A 16,526-nucleotide genomic window follows, 5' to 3' on the forward strand; every position below is an offset into this window, starting at 1 on the left:
GTGACCCAACATTGGGTTCCAACAACCCAGTATTATTTAAAGTGTTCAGATGAAAGCATCTGTACATTATCATTGCAGAAGAAAAGGGGTTGAAATGATGGGATTGATAGTGAGGTGTTGTAAAAGCAGGTCTGTATGTACTTTTCTTCTGGCAGTCTGAAGAGCTCTGAGCCCGTCAGATATATGGCTTTCTTTCATTATAGTAAGTGAAGGTGTCAAGCACACATGCTCACTAGTGTGTGTGTGAGTGTTTCTTCCCATTGTCTTGTAATTGTTTAGTCGCATCATCCTCCGTGTTGTCTTGAAAACCATTTAACCAGTATTGATTGAAATCTTTTATCTCTAAATAGATCGTAAGTGTGAACACGTGCGGTTTTGTTTGCTCGTCTAATGCATCATGTGATGAGGACAGAGAGAGCTGCTCGGGTCGGCTTGAGTGAATTTATGGGATGATATTTAAAATTGGTGGCCATGCAGGAGGCTGTTACAGGTTTATATGGAACCGGTGTGGGAATGAAACATTAGAGCAGCCAGCGGGTCGTGTTTGAAATGTATGGATTATTAATAGCAAGAATGTTCAGAGACTGAGGTTACGCTGAAACTACAGGGGGGTTTTGGCATTGGATGAAATGCAGTGTGAGCGGACTGAAATATTTCTCTCAGGCTCTGCAGGTGTGATTGTTTGCTTCTCTATTGGTGCTATACGATGGCACATGAACTATTGATCTATGGTCCATCAACAACTACAAGACAATATAATGGTGCATATTGGGAAAAAATTCAGAACACATTTCTTTTATGTGATTCAAGATCACAAATCCAGTTATAAATGTAGGATTGAAAAGCTGATGAGCATCCATTGATGTTTACTTCACAATATTTAGCTTTTTCAAGCATTTGAAAATGTAAAATCTGAGAGTTCAATACATTTAAATAACAACTGACTGCTTCACAATCCACATTACCAATCAGAGTTTTGACATATTTACAAATTAAGCGTATTTGCGAATTAATCTTCATGGAACATATCATTTTTCAATATCATTTTTACTTGATATTCTAATGATTTTTGCTAATAATATATCAATTTTGACCCATACAATGGTGACGTTTTGGTTATTCCTACAAATATTCTTGTAGAAAATAAGGTTTTGAGGCCACATTTAATTCAGATTACCATTGGATGTTACAGTGGGTATGAAGAGTATTCAGACCCCCTTAAATGTTCAGGGTTCATACGGTCATGGAAAACCTGGAAAAGTCATGGAATTTTGACAGGGCATTTTCCAGGCCTGGAAAAGTTTTGGAAAAACAGAAAAACCCACAAAGTTTTGGAAAAGTCCTGGAAAACAGATATCTGTATACTTGAATATAGGTTAATTGTGTTCTTACTTTTCTGTCCTTGGCCAATCACATACTCTTACATTATTAGTGAGGTGTAAGCATTATCTAAACCAATTTTACATAGATCTAAATATATCTATAAAAATTTAAACTGAATAGATTGTTGCGTGTTTTACGATACGCTGTAATAAATTTGAACATGGATTGTTTTTCTTATCACGCATCTGTAGACATTGCATGAAACATAAGGTCATGAAAATGGACTTGAAAGTCTTGGAAAAATCGTGGAAAGTCAGTATATATACAGTTGAAGTCAGAATTATAAGCCCCCCTTTGAATTGTTTTTTCTTTTTAAATATTTCCCAAATGATGTTTAACAGAGTAAGGAAATTTTCACAGTATGTCTGAGAATTTTTTGTCTTCTGGAGAAAGTCTTATTTGTTTTATTTCGGCTAGAATAAAAGCAGTTTTGAATAATAAAAAAAAAAAAAACATTTTAAGGTCAAAATTACTAGACCTTTTAAGCTATATATTTTTCTACAGAACAAACTATCGTTATACAATAACTTGCCTAATTACCCTCACCTGCCTAGTTACCCTAACCTGCCTGCCTGTATAGAAGTGCCTTGAAAATATCTGGTCAAATATTATTTACCGTCCTCATAACAAAGATAAAATAAATCAGTTATTAGAAATGAGTTATTAAAACTGTTGTGTTTAGAAATGTGTTGAAAAAAATCTTCTCTCCATTAAACAGAAATTGGGGAAAAAAATAAACAGGGGGGCTAATAATCCAGGGGGCTTAATAATTCTGACTTTAACTGTATATATTAAAGTTTATCTATCTTAAGTATAAAATAGTGCACCACCTGGTGGCTGTTCTGTGAAGCACAACACATTTATTTGAATTCCAAAGAGTTTGACAGCATGCCGTGGCTAGCCGCAGAACAAAATGAGGTGAGCCCTGGTAAAAACTTCTCATTTTTATGGCCACATCTGTATGTTCTTCAATGGCCCAGCCAGAGCCCTGACTTAACCCCAATTGAGCATCTCTGGAGAAACCTAAAAATGGCTGTCCACCAACGTTTACCATCCAATCTGACAGAACTGGAGAGGATCTGCAAGGAGGAATGCGTGCACTATAACAAAGAGTGAAAACATTAAGGGGGTCTGAATACTTTACGTTACGTCTTGATTTTAATCATGAATTATTGCTCATGGGTTTAATTTTCAGGCAATGCATAATCCTAAAATCTCTTGAATGCAGTGCATGTTAGAAAGGCTCCTGCAAAATGCATCAAACTGAAAATTGCTTGAAGAGTGATGCTGTTTTCCTGACATGTTTAACAAAAATCTGTAATTTCGAATTCTAAGGCTGAATCTCTCAAAAATAGCAGAATGTTTGTTACTTTCCATGCCTGGAAGGCTGATTGAGTGATCTTTCGGTCTGGGTTTGAGCGTCTCTTGAAAACGTTGGGGTCTGGTCCACATTTTTTGGGCTAGTTTCTAAAAATAGTGCTAGGTTGTCATGGAGACTTCCGGTCTTTTGGATGGTGTTGGGGGTCAGTGGGAGTTAGAGGGACAGAGAGGGCAGTGTTGGTGTTTCGTGTATGGATTCTTTCTTTCGAGAGGAAGTTTCTCACAGAACATCCTTGAAAGCGATCAACTTTTAAGTCAATTTCTCAAAGGCGAGAACAACTTGGGGGCTTTATTTTGGTCAGTGTGAAGGGCAGCTGTGGGAAGGAGGGTGGTGTGGACTGTACATTACAGCTGTGAAAGGCGTATGTTTGAAACTCAAACCGTGACAAACCTGCCTTAAATAAACAGGCTTACTCTTTTTGCAGAGACGTATATTAACACCTGACAGAACTCTAATGAATGTCGAATGAATCGTTCTTTTGAGGTGGTTCTTTTTTCATGATTAAGGTGTTCAAACTAATTTTATGAATCTAACCTTTTATTAAAAAAAATAGATGGGATGTTTTTTAATGTTAATTCTTTCAATAAGCATTTTTAAGATGCACTGAAGAAAAAAAACAACAAATTTTTAACAGGAAAATGACCTCATCTTTTACTCTCCATCATGTGGTTTTAAAATCTATTTGAGTTTCTGTTTTCTGTTTAACACACAAAAAAATATATTTTGAAGACTGCTAGTTGATGGTATCCATTCAACATAAAAAAAAAAAAAGAATTACTATGGAGGTCAATGGGTCCTAGCTGGGGATGCTCATTTCAGTTAATTTTTCCAACCGCTGGATAACCAAATATTAACCGTTAACCAGTCAGATTAATATTAAATTAAACTAAACTAAAGAAGTGAATTGGCGTGTCTATTTTAAATGAGACATTAAATATTACATTTTAAAAAACTGATTTATTTTAACATGCGAACAATTGAAAGAACATATTAACAACACAACATCTTCGTGCACATGCAGTGTTTCCACCAGCAAAGAAAAACAGAATAAACTAAATAAAAAGAATGAAATAAATAGGCCTGCCCTATTTTTCACTTAAATTACAAATTTTAGTTTATAAAACAAAAACTCTGGCTGAATCCTTTTAAGAACGAGCATAGGCTGTTTTTTTCCAATTATATGTTTTTTCCCATCAAATAAAAAACAGCAGGCTTAAATGAATCGCTCCATGGAAAATATGCATATAATTAATGCTCCGCTCTAATTCTTATATCACAAACCTCTGTCAACATTTTTAATAGAAGTCATTATTTTAAAGATTATGACTTGAGCATCTGATTTTACCTTAGAGCTTCTGTGCTTTCATTTCTTCTCTCTCACTCATGGTTTATGTACGTGCATTGCGCATGATAGGAGACAAACAACAAGGCGCATGTGTTGCCTTTTTAAAGTATAGGCTATTTGTTATGTTTATCAGCAATCTAGCGGTTGAAGATTGCTAACGGACTACAAATCCGGCATTATGGACTACAAGTTCAGTCATGCACCACACATACTCACACCGGTTTCTGATCCTGACTAATTGCATACAGCTGGAGGATTGTCAAAGACACACATCAAGGCTGAGTCTTCTGTAATGTGAAGCGACGCTGACAAAGGAGGTGTGGATCTAATCGCAGGTTTATTAAGAATAGTCAGGCAAGCAACGGTCAACACAGGGGCAAACAGATGTATACAGGCAAATCCAGAGTCGTGGTCAAATATCAGGCGAGATGTCAGAAGGCAGACATAAATAAACAAAACAAGGCACATGGTCAAAAACAAGGCAAGGAAAACCATTTACAAGACTCAGCAACAACGTGTGTGTTTGTGCTGTTTTTATAGTCCTTATAGTCCATGCTTAGATAATTCCAACTTGAATGATTTCAGTGAATCGTTATTGGAGCACCCAAACAAATCAGTTCATAGAAATGAGCTGAAATCAATCTCTTATGCTTTAACACATCCCACACACTGAACATGCAGCAGCAGTTCCCCCACAGACTGACAGTGTAACAGAGCAGAAGTATCATGGCTGTGGCAGAAATAACATCTCAGCAGAGCAGCGGGACAGTGGGAAGTCTCTCTGAATGACAGGCTGCTGGAGAGATGCTGACACAGCCTGGTACAGTCCTATCACTCAACACCCAAACATTCACCTTTTAGACAGAAAGAAGAGAGCGAATAAGTTGCTTGGAGCAGGAATTAAATCATAATTCCACAAAGTAATATCGTATCACCAGTGATAATGCGCATTCTTCATAAATAAAATGCTGATTCTTCATAAACAAAAGAACATAAATTAAAATTAAATGAATCTTCTGTAACAAAAAAAAAAAACAACAAAAAAAAAAACACACACACACACAAAAAGAGGCAAGACTGCCAAAACTGAATGCAAGCAGTCAACTGTGTAGGACAATACGTTCCTGAAACACCACCTGTGTTTGAAGCTAAAAGAAATATCACAGCCAGACTAAGTGCTTCGAATGTTGATGCAAAATTACATGCGACTCTTTCCAGCAATAAAGTGCACTGAATCGTTCACAATCAGACCAGGAACACAAACGACAATCCTGCTGTCAAATATCTGTTGCTACCTGCATTTCAGCAGTGCTATAAAAGGTTTTCTGTCAGCTTTGTGCTCTCTAATTCCACTTTCCTCAAGCGACGGATGGGACTGCAGGGCATTTTCCAGCCTTCCTTCCCAACAGGATGGCTTGCAGCAATTCTGAGACCCCGGGACAAGCATGTCCCCTCTGCTTTCAATCGTTTCCTCCATGTGCTGTACAACATATTGAGCTCGCTTGAGGAAACATTAAAGAGAAGCCATGTTCAAAGCTGCCCCAGGCCCTAATCTCCCCTTCTGCCCTCCTTACAAAGCCAGGGCTGGGTCTCACTGTCTGGGACACAACTCCAATGGAATGAAGGGGATCATAGACTGAAATGGAGAGAATGTGATTACATTAAAATGACCAAGAGATCGAGAGAGGGGTTTGAGAGAATCTAGCTCAATTTCTAGACATTAAAGACATTTAAACTACACCAACAAAACAGATACATCAGATACATCGAGCATCTGTGACCCTAAACAGATTCTTTCATTTGAATCCTCATTGATCTTCAATTTAAAAAAGACAATATTGATTTGGAAAATCCTTGAATTGATTCTCTATGTGTGTGTGTTTTACTTCAGAGAATGTTATGTTATGCTCAGCGGCCACTTTATTAGGAACACCTTACTAAAACCGTGTTGGACCCCCTTTTGCTTTCAGAATTGCCTTCAACAAGGTACTGGAAATATTCCTCAGAGGTTTTGGTCCATTTTGACATGAAAGCATCACGCAGTTGCTGCAGATTTGTCGGCTGCACATCCATGATGTGAATCTCCTATTCCACCACATCCCAAAGGTGCTCTATTGGATTGAGCTCTGGTGACTATGGAGGCCATTTGAGTACAGTGAACTCATTGTCATGTTCAAGAAACTAGTGTGAGATAATCCATGCTTTATGACATTGCATTCTCCTGCTGAAAGTAGGCATCAGAAGATGGGTACACTGTGGTCATAAAGGGATGGTCATGGTCAGAAACAATACTCAGGTAGGCTGTGGCATTGACACGATGCTCAATTAGTACTAATGGGCCCAAAGTGTGCCATGACAATATCCCTCACACCATTACACCATCACCACCAGCCTGAACCTTTGATACAAGGCAGGATGGATCCATGCTTTCATGTTGTTGATGGCAAATTCTGATCCTACTACCTGAATGTCGCAGCAGAAATGGAGATTCATCAGATTAGGCAAGGTTTTTCCAATCTTTTGTCCAATTTGGTCAGCCTGTGCAACTTGTAGCCTCCAGTTTACTATCAGCTCGAACCATGCCATGTTCAAAGTCCCTTAAATCACCTTTCTTCCCCATTCTGATGCACGGCTTGAACTACAGCAGGTCGCCTTGACCATGTCTACATGCCTAAATGCATTGAGTTGCTGCCATGTGATTGGCTGATTCGAATTTTTTTTTAACGAGCAGTTGGACAGGTGTACCTAATAAAGTGGTCAGTGTGTTTGTGTTATTTGCCTCTCGTCCTGATGATGTCACCATCTTTCGAGTTGTTCGATTAAATAAAATAAAAGATCACGTTTGGCAATTGAAGCCAAAATTAAATTAAATGAAGCCAAAAGTCTGATGTGTGGAAGTATTTCAAAAGCAATAACGTTAAAGATGATGCTGAAAAAACACTGCCATTTGCAAATAGTTCTAATGTCCATGTCCACACCAGACTCAAATGGTGTACAACAGGGGTTCTTAAACTTGGTCCTTCAGGGCCGGTGTGCAGCAGATTTTAGCTCTAATGTTTCTAGAAAGCCTAGTAAAGGGCTTGGAGCTAAAAACTGTAAGAGCGAGATTAAGAATCCCTGGCGTAAAACAATAAAACCCACTTTAATCAACTGTCATTTAATGCAAATGTGTGTTTGATAATGTAAAATATTATACAATGTATCAGATACCAGCATCTAGATTTAAATATGGATTCCATGTCATGAAATGATATATTGATAATGATAACTAATGAATTTTTAATCAAATATATTTAAAAAATCTATTACAGATAATATAAATAATAATCGAATGGTTGATTTGGTCAACATCCCCAGCCCTACTCTGACAGTCTGTTTTTTGGTCTGAGATTCATGCCGCCCTGTCCTGAAAGGCATAAACATGGCAGACACCCTGGGGACCATCTAAATGGACAACGTGATGGGGGTGAGATAAGAGAGGAAGAGGTCCTGTGTTTACAGTCTCAGGAGACGCATGGGACACTCTGATGTCCTCTTTGTTTATTCATTCTCAGGAAGGGTGTGACCCAAAACCAAAGTCCAGACCAGGTCGATCGTCCTGCACATAAGAGGCTGCTAATGACCCTCTGAAACTCTTGGGAATCTCAACCTACAGGGCTGGGGCAGGGGGTTTCCATCCTTCAGGCCCCCACAGGATGCAGGAGGAAAAAAACAAGAGTTTTACATTCAATATGCTAATGTGGTGATGTTTCCCCTGTCGCCAGCTGAATGATGCTTGTCAGTGCTACACTGTTTGATACTCACAGTAGATTTGACACATTCTTATTTTAAGTTAAGGGAGGGAGTCCCAGTGATACAAGATTATCATGATACTTGTGTCACAATACAATTATTGTAATTTTAAATATATTGCACTATTCTGCGATATATTATCATTTATTATCTTTTTCCAACTTCCATTTATGTCAGTAAAGGAAAACTTTGGCAACATGTTTTACCTAAACAGAAAAGTTTGTTCAGCTTATTTATTGTGTAATTATTTAATGTATTATTCGGTTGTCAAGTAGAAAAACTGACCAACGGTTGAATGGAAACCTGTCATAATAGTGTATGCACTACTGACACAGCTCGATCAGAAAAAAAAAAACCCTGAGTTTTGGACTGTAAAGAAATTACATTTATTATTCAACCATATACGCTGTGAGACTTTTCTGCAATTTTACAGTTATTTACTGTTAAAAAAACAAATAAAAATAAATAAAGCCCATTAAAATACCACATTCATTGTTTACAGTTTACTACTATGATATGCACTGCATTCTGGGTCATTTTAGAACTTTTACAGTAACTTGCTGCATATTAGGAATTTGCGGTATTCTACTGTATTCCTACTGTAGTTGAAGACAAAAATGAGACAGTTGATGAATAAATTAGTCACGTGTTTGGAATTTATTAAATTCAATAGTAATTGGAAATAAAGGTTTTGTACTGCTATCGTAAAATGTAAATTACATTAAAAGTACTGTAAAAATTAATACTGTAAAATTAAAATGTAGTAAAGGGCATTTGGTAGGGGGCCTGCTACTGTAAAACACATTTACAGGTAAGTTACTCTAAAGGGACAGTTGCGGTTTTTCATGCCAACTTTTCCTGAAACAGTAAATTACCGCAAAAATTCAATAAAATGTCTGACAGTGTAGTATAATAAAATATTGGTGATATATTGATATGGGTGTCCTTATTTTAATATAGTATTGCAGCAGAAAATATCACAATACTAGCTGTAACGATATTTCCCCCCACGTCTACTGTAAGTCCAGATTTCAAATCAGATCAGCCAACAGGCAAGTGTTCCTCATGTCCATAGCCCGAATGCGGTTCAAATCTTTAATCATTAGAATGAGCTTGCTTAACTATCAGCCATGAGATTAGTTGTCCAGCCGGTTTCCATCACAAAGACAAGTCAATCTGAACTCACGCACATGATCCCCATCTTTAACCGTGCCGTAATCTTTCCAAATCAAACATGGATCTAAAACTCACTAAGCTGCTGAGAGGCCACTTGTGGAGCAAACCGAGGAGGATTAGACGATCAACAATCAACAGGGGAATGTCATCGCATCCCTAATCATTATCCAAAAGCGGCTTTCCAGATCAAATTCCGCCTTTGAGCTCATCATCTTAGAGCAGAAATGCCATGAGCACAGCTCTGATGCACCAATATGATCTAACGTGTGCTGCTTAGTCACCCAGCCGTGCTTATGATGTCTTACGAACTACCACAGAAAATAAATCACCCTTTTTAATACTGCAAAGTGTCTCATATATCGTCATTACGTGGCTCATTCGCCCGTCGATCTCTAACCTGAGCTCTGCACTTACCCAATGAGACCTTTGAACCTCAATTCAATGTGTCCATGTGATTCACATTCAAAATGCATGGCGCTAATTAAAAAGAAACAGTCGCTCAGATAAAAACGGCAATATATAAATGGCTCCATCTAAAAGCAGAGGTGATTGACAAATACATCCACAGCGCTGCTTGATGGAGGGATTATTCGTCACGGTGCTATCGAGCTCCTCCAGCAATTGAGCGCTGGCTATTTTTAAACATTTATGGCCTCAGCGCACCTCTAAATGGATCCACCATGTCGTAGCGCTGAATGAATGCGATGGCCATGCCAGCTAAACACCTCAGCTGGCGTGCAATCACAATGCGCTCATAAAAGCTAAAACACGAACATATTAGCCGTCAATACAATCACATGCTTTTCGCTAACATTTCTGTTTTAGCTATTTGCTGAAGTCGCTGAATTGTGTAATCCAGTTGAAAGATTCAAGCACAAACAAGTGCTTTGGGGATGATTTTCCCAGCCAGGGTAAAACTATGCATCGTCTGGTCACTGTAATTTGTGGCTTGCGGGGTGTTGGCTTGGCTTGCTGTTGTCTAAATGGAGAGGGTGTAACGCCGTCCCTCACTACAATACCAGAGACATCAGAGTGTATTTCGGTCTTCGCTGTGGCCTGGGTTTGTCAGCCTCTATACATAGTAAGGATCTTAGAAGCTGCTCCATATAAAGGGGAAAGCTGTCTGTTGCGTGGCATGACTTGCTTTAATAAGTTGCTCAAATATGCTTTACAGTTCAAAGAAATCCATCAGTCTTTAATTCAGCTGGATTGTTAAGTTAAGCGTAATACCTGACTGTCTGAAAAGTGCCCTTCGGTCTGTCCTCTGAAAACATTTAGTCGACTTTTTGAGTGATCGGTGACAGTTGGCATGAGGATAAATCATCCAGGATTATCCACTGTGAAATGAGTGATAAGACTCTGCCATATGTTTGAGTGTTTGAGATGGTTTTCAGCACAAATCAGTTACTCGAAGGGCAGAATTAAGAGACCTCCTAGCAGAATTATATCCACTGATTACACCTAGCATTAAATGGATAGTTCACACATGAATGAATGATCTCTCGTTACTCGTTCTAAAACCTGATTGATTTTCTTTTTTCCTGTTTAACACAAGGGAAGATGTTTTGAAGAATGCTGGAGACCTGCAACTATTGACTTCAAAATATCTTCCCAGCAGGCACAGGATGTCAACATGACATCAGATTGTTTTTGGTCCCATTTTGGTCACTTTCCAATGCAACCTATAAACAACAATATATCAGCGTCTAATGATGTTACAGTTTGATTTTGTGTGGACATTACCACTATGACGTCTACCAGATGTTGGATTTTGGTTGTCATACCTGACGAATAAATGTCAGTGTTAGACGTCAATATGATGTTGGTTTAAGATATTGGCTCAACGTTGGATTTTGGTCACTTTCCAACACAACCAAATATCAACTAAACATTAACGCCATTTCACGTCATTATCGAACAACAAAATAACATTGTCCTATGATGCTGGCAACCTAAATCTAACCTAATATTAATGTCTTATGACGTTGTGCGTCTGCTGGATTTCTTTGTGGTCAATCAGCCTGATCTCACAAGGAAACGTAACTATTTTACGTTTTGATGGTTTAGTGGTTAATTCGTGCAAATTCACACGAGTTCAGTACGATTTTAAAAAGGAGGAGTGGCATCCAAGCCCCTAAAACCAACCGTCATTAGGGATAAGCAAATCTTACTAAACTATACGAATGAGATCATACGGATATATACGAATTAGCCACCAAATCAAAAAGTTATGAATTGCCATGAGTCAACAGATGGTTACAGGTATTCTTCAAAACCCTTTGTTCTGTTGAACTCAAAGGAAGATGTTTTGAAGAATGCCGGAAACCTGTAACCATTGACTTCAAAATATCTTCTGTTGTGTTCAACCAGCCTGATCTCAAGAGGAAATGTAACTATTTTACATTTTATCAGTTTAGTGGCTAATACGTACAAATTCATATGGAGGTGTGGCACCCAACTGTCCCTTAAACCAACTGTCATTGGCAGATTAGCAAAGTGTACTAAATTGTACAAATGAGATTGTACAAATTCATACGAATTAGCCACTAAATCAAATAGTTACGAATTGCTGTGAAATAGTGATGCTTCAACAGATAAATACTATAGAAGTCAATGGTTACAGGTTTCTAGCATTCTTCAAAACATCTTTGTTCTGTTGAACACAAAGGAAGATGTTTTGAAGAATGCTGGAAACCTGTAACCATTCACCATAGTGTTTGTTTATCCTACTATGGAAGTCAATGGTTACATGCTTTCAGCTTTCTTTAAAATATCTTCTTTTGTGTTCAGCAGAAGAAAGAAACTCAAAGTTTTATAACCTCTTGAGGGTGAGTAAATAGTGAGTAAATGTTCATATTGGGTTTATTCGGTCAATCAAATAAACAAGTAGAGATACGTATAATCTATTTTTATTCTTTTTTCAATCCTTTATGATTTCTTTGATGAAAAAGTAAACCTGTGAGTGTATGTATGGACTTTTTGATATAATTTTGTCAAACAATTAAAAATAAAAATGAACAAAAATGTACATATGAATGAAAAGTATACAAAAAGCAGCAGCCTTTAGATTGTCAAAACCTGCTGACATTTTAAAATATTTTGTTCATGTTCATTTTTTACAGAACTTACAATTTTATTTAAATTTTTTAGTTAACATATAATATAAATGTGTAAATAAATTTATAATTAAAATACAAAATTATTAAAATAAAATCCATTAAATGAATTTTAAAAATCCATCAAACCATTTTAGTGAATTTGTTCAAATAACTGGATCATTAAGAAGATTTGAGTACAGCCAAGCAAAAGAGTTATTTTAAACTTCCTAAATATTGTTTACAAAATGGACCATACCATACTGTATGCTATAGTATGCTTTATATTTTACATGAATATATCTTGTCCTCTCACAATGTACACTGAGATCTCCAGATAGCCAGGGATGTGTGTGTGCAGTGGTTTGTGGTGAACCACAGTGACAGATTGTGGTCAGTGAGATCTTAATAACTGCCTGATGCTTGACAGACCACTGCTTGGGCAATAGGTCACTAGACAGAGAAAGAGAGAAACAGAAAACTGCTGGAGCTTGTCTACTGCTGGCATACCTGGAAAATAATCTTGAGAATTACATTTTCACATCTCACAAAGAGTTCTATTGTACTTAAAGGGATAGTTCATCTCAAAATGAACATTTCTTCACTATTTACGTGCCCTTAAATGTTCTAAACCTTTATTCCTTTGAACATGGAAGAAGACAGGTGATTTGAAGAAAGCTGAAATCCTGTAACCATTGACTTCTTATAGTAGAAAAACAAATACTATGGATGTCAGTGGTTGAAGGTTTCCAGCATTCTTTAGAATATCTTTATTTGTGTTCAAAGGAATAAAGAAACTTATAAAGGTTTGAAACAAGTGAAGGGCGAGTAAATAATGAGAGAAATTTCATTTTTTGGGTGAACTCTCTTTAAGATGGTAAACACAATATCATTGCCTTTTTGCTGAAAATACCAGTCCAAATTTTGGTATCTGTATTTAAAAAAAAAATAAAATTAAAAGACACCTTTTTTATTTCTGAATAATTTCAGTAACATCCGCGTTTCCACTGTCACACCTAAAGCAAGTGAGCCAGTGCGAGCCAGGGCCAGTTGCATTTCCACAGTCATATCTACAGCCTGATTGGACCAGAGAGGGACTTACTCAGAGCCAGCGGCCAGCCTTTTTCGGCCCGCCAAATACCTTAAGCCAAAGCGAGCTAGCTGGGGCTTCGGGTGAAGTGAAAGCAAAGGCGGAGTTTGCCCGAGAGTTTGCCCAGTTTTCAGATCATGCACAAGTAGACTACATGTGCCAAAAAATAAGTAAAAGGGAAACAAAAACATATAGCTGGTCAGTTTAAGATATTCCATAAAACACTTTATAGGGTAGGGGTCTTTTTTGTTTTGGTTAAGATCGCCCTCATGTATCCCATTTAAATTTAAGGGTGTTGCATAAAATAACAAAGTAGTTTTGTTTTAAAAAAAATAGTCATTATCCAAAATATACTGTTGTTAAAGACTAAAATATTAGCACTCCTGAGAAATTTGAATAATTTTTCAGATATAGTTATATATATATATATATATATATATATATATATAAATAAATGTGTGTGTGTGTGCGTGTGTGTGTGCGTGTGTGTGTGTGTGTGTGTGTGTGTGTGTGTGTGCGTGTGTGTGATGTTCAACGGTGCAGGAAATTTTTGACAGTATTTCCTTTTTTCATTTTATTTTTTACATCTGGAGAAAGTCCTATTTCTTTTAGTTTGTCAGGATTTTTTTTTCTCAAAATAACTAAATATTAAAATATTGTGTAGTCTCAAGGCAAATACAAAATAAAATGAACTGAACTCAATAAAATTGAACTGACACTATTTCAAATCACTATAATCTTCTATGTGAAGCTGCTTTGACACAATCTACATTGTAAAAGCACTATAGAAATAAAGGTGAATTGAATAGAAAAATGTTAATAAAAACAACTTCTAGTTAAACAACACTTGGGAAATGCTTGAAAATGAAATTTAATTAATTAATTAATTAGAAAAAATTTAAATCACAGATTTTGTCTTCAATAAACAATAAAATAACAATAGTAATTATATAAATTTTATCATGCTCTGAGTTTGGCTGAGTCTGGTAAAGATGGTGTGCCTCCATTACATTAGTTTTCAGATTGTGCACGAATAGGCTACATGTGCCAAAGAATAAGTGTAAGGGAAACAAAAACATATAGCTGGTCAGTTTAAGATATTCCAAAAAACACCTTATAGGGGTCTTTTTTGTTTTGCTTAAGATCATCCTAATGTATCCCTTTTAAATTTAAGGGTGTTGCATAAAATATCAAAGTAGTTTTAATTTAATACGTGATAATTATTTGCTGCGTCCTACTTGATGTTTCAAGAACACATAATAATCTTTACACCACATTAAAAAAAGACACAGCAGCCAGTAACTTTCAGTTGTGGAGTTTGATTCTGAAAATTAATACATGGAATCACAGGAATTAATACATTTTTATCTACATTTAACCCACTGTTCCTACTGCACCCAACCCGGTCTGAGCTGGAATCCAACCGACGATTCACTGTATGAGAGTCGGTTGCTCTAACAAGAAGGCTAAAGTCCATGGCCTCTAGTGTCTGTCACTAGAGCAACTTTAGAGGTCAGAGGACTGAGGTTTACCTGCACAGCACTTTGCTAGCTGGCATCTGTTAGATCCATTCAATAAGAAAACATTTATTTGAAAATGTAGTGCTATTTCACTACAGTATGTTGCCATTTTTACTCTATTCCTGCTCAAATAAGTCTTGGTGAGCAGATTAGGCTTTTAAAACAATCCCAAACTTTTGATTGGAAGTGTATCTTTGATCTGAAACTGAAAGAAAGCCTGCCCAATAAAAGAACCCTACTGGTAGTTTATGTTGTCCTTGAGACAGTCTAAGCTTACTCTGATACTTTGATATCCAGTTGAATAATAAAAAAACACAAGCCATAAAACAATTTCAGTCTGCAATGCTACAGTATAACCGAATAAAATGGCACTTGCTTATAATATGCACCGCAGCATCAATGGCTCTGTGGGCAGTTCAAGTGTTGCAGTCAACTTAATTAAATCTGTAGAGTCATATCAATTGAAGTTTCCACTACTGAGCGGGCACACACACACACACACACAAACACAGACGCAGACAGCTCTCTACTCATCAATTCCAATTACTTTTGCTCTTACATCAGATTCATTTGACATATTACTCAATAGACCACAACAAAGTTGAAATGAGGACTCCTGCTGGGACTTTTCCCCTCACACACAGATTTAGCTTGAGGTGCTCAAGTGCCCACTGCGAACAACTACCAGCTACTGCACAAAACTACCACTTTAGGTCTCTGAGGTCGAGCACCACACATAGCTGGCATTCCAGACACTTAACCAAAAAGAGGGAAACTCAAGAATAAACTTAAAAATCCCCTTTCTGGAAGATGAAATGGTCTGATTGTATGCGGTTCATTCACTTACGGTCATGTTTATAGAGTGTTTTAAATCCTCTTGAAAAAAGACAGCCTATTTCTGAGTATTCATATATTTGTGTATCTATATTTTGTTTTAAAAATAGTCATCATTCAATACATACAGGTGTTGAAAACTAAATGATTAGCCATCTTGTGAAATTTTAATTGTTTAAAATATTTCCCATGTGATGTTTAAAGGAGCATTTTTCTCAGTATTTCCTTTTTTGTTTTTTTATTACATCTGGAGAAAGTCTTATTTCTTTTAGTTTGGTGTGTGTATATATATATACATATGTTTTGTTCTCAAAATGACTAGTAAAATATAAAAATTACACAAATTTTGTGTAGTCTCATGGCAAATACAAAATAAAATATTATTAGAAGCAACTGTCAGTTGAACAGCAATGTTTGAATGTTTAAAAACAAATTAAATTAAATTAAAATTAAAATTAAATTAAAAATATATAAAAGTAAATTTAATTTAATTAAAATAAAATACAAATAAATTACATTAAATCAAGGCTGGCTAATAATTTTGTCTTAAAAAATTAAATAAAATAAATAACAATAGTAATTATATAAATTATATAAAATCATCTTAATTTATGATGATAAATCCAGGATAAACTTTTTCAAAAATGCCCATTACGTAATTTTCTAAACAAAAATATATAATTGAAAATATTATTAATATAATAAAATTAAGCAATAAAATAAAGGATAATATTATAAAAAGAAGTAATAAAATAAAGGATAATAAACAAAATAAAGTAATAAATTCAAGATATCTTTACATAAATCACAAACTGGTTTCCTAATAATTAATAATCTTCTTGACAAAATGGACAAATTCCAAATCATAAATCCTAAATGCAGACTGTTGGTTGACAAGCAATGTAAAACA

At 36.2% G+C, this 16,526-nt stretch overlaps 1 protein-coding gene across 4 annotated transcripts in view; it reads left to right on the top strand.

Moving 5' to 3' along the window:
- bcar3 (BCAR3 adaptor protein, NSP family member) overlaps nucleotides 1-16,526 on the top strand; it is a 133,508-nt gene that overhangs the window by 89,707 nt on the left and 27,275 nt on the right. The window lies entirely within an intron of this gene.

This window comes from Danio aesculapii, chromosome 8, assembly GCF_903798145.1.
Source record: "Danio aesculapii chromosome 8, fDanAes4.1, whole genome shotgun sequence".
NCBI classification, from domain to species: Eukaryota; Metazoa; Chordata; class Actinopteri; order Cypriniformes; family Danionidae; genus Danio; species Danio aesculapii.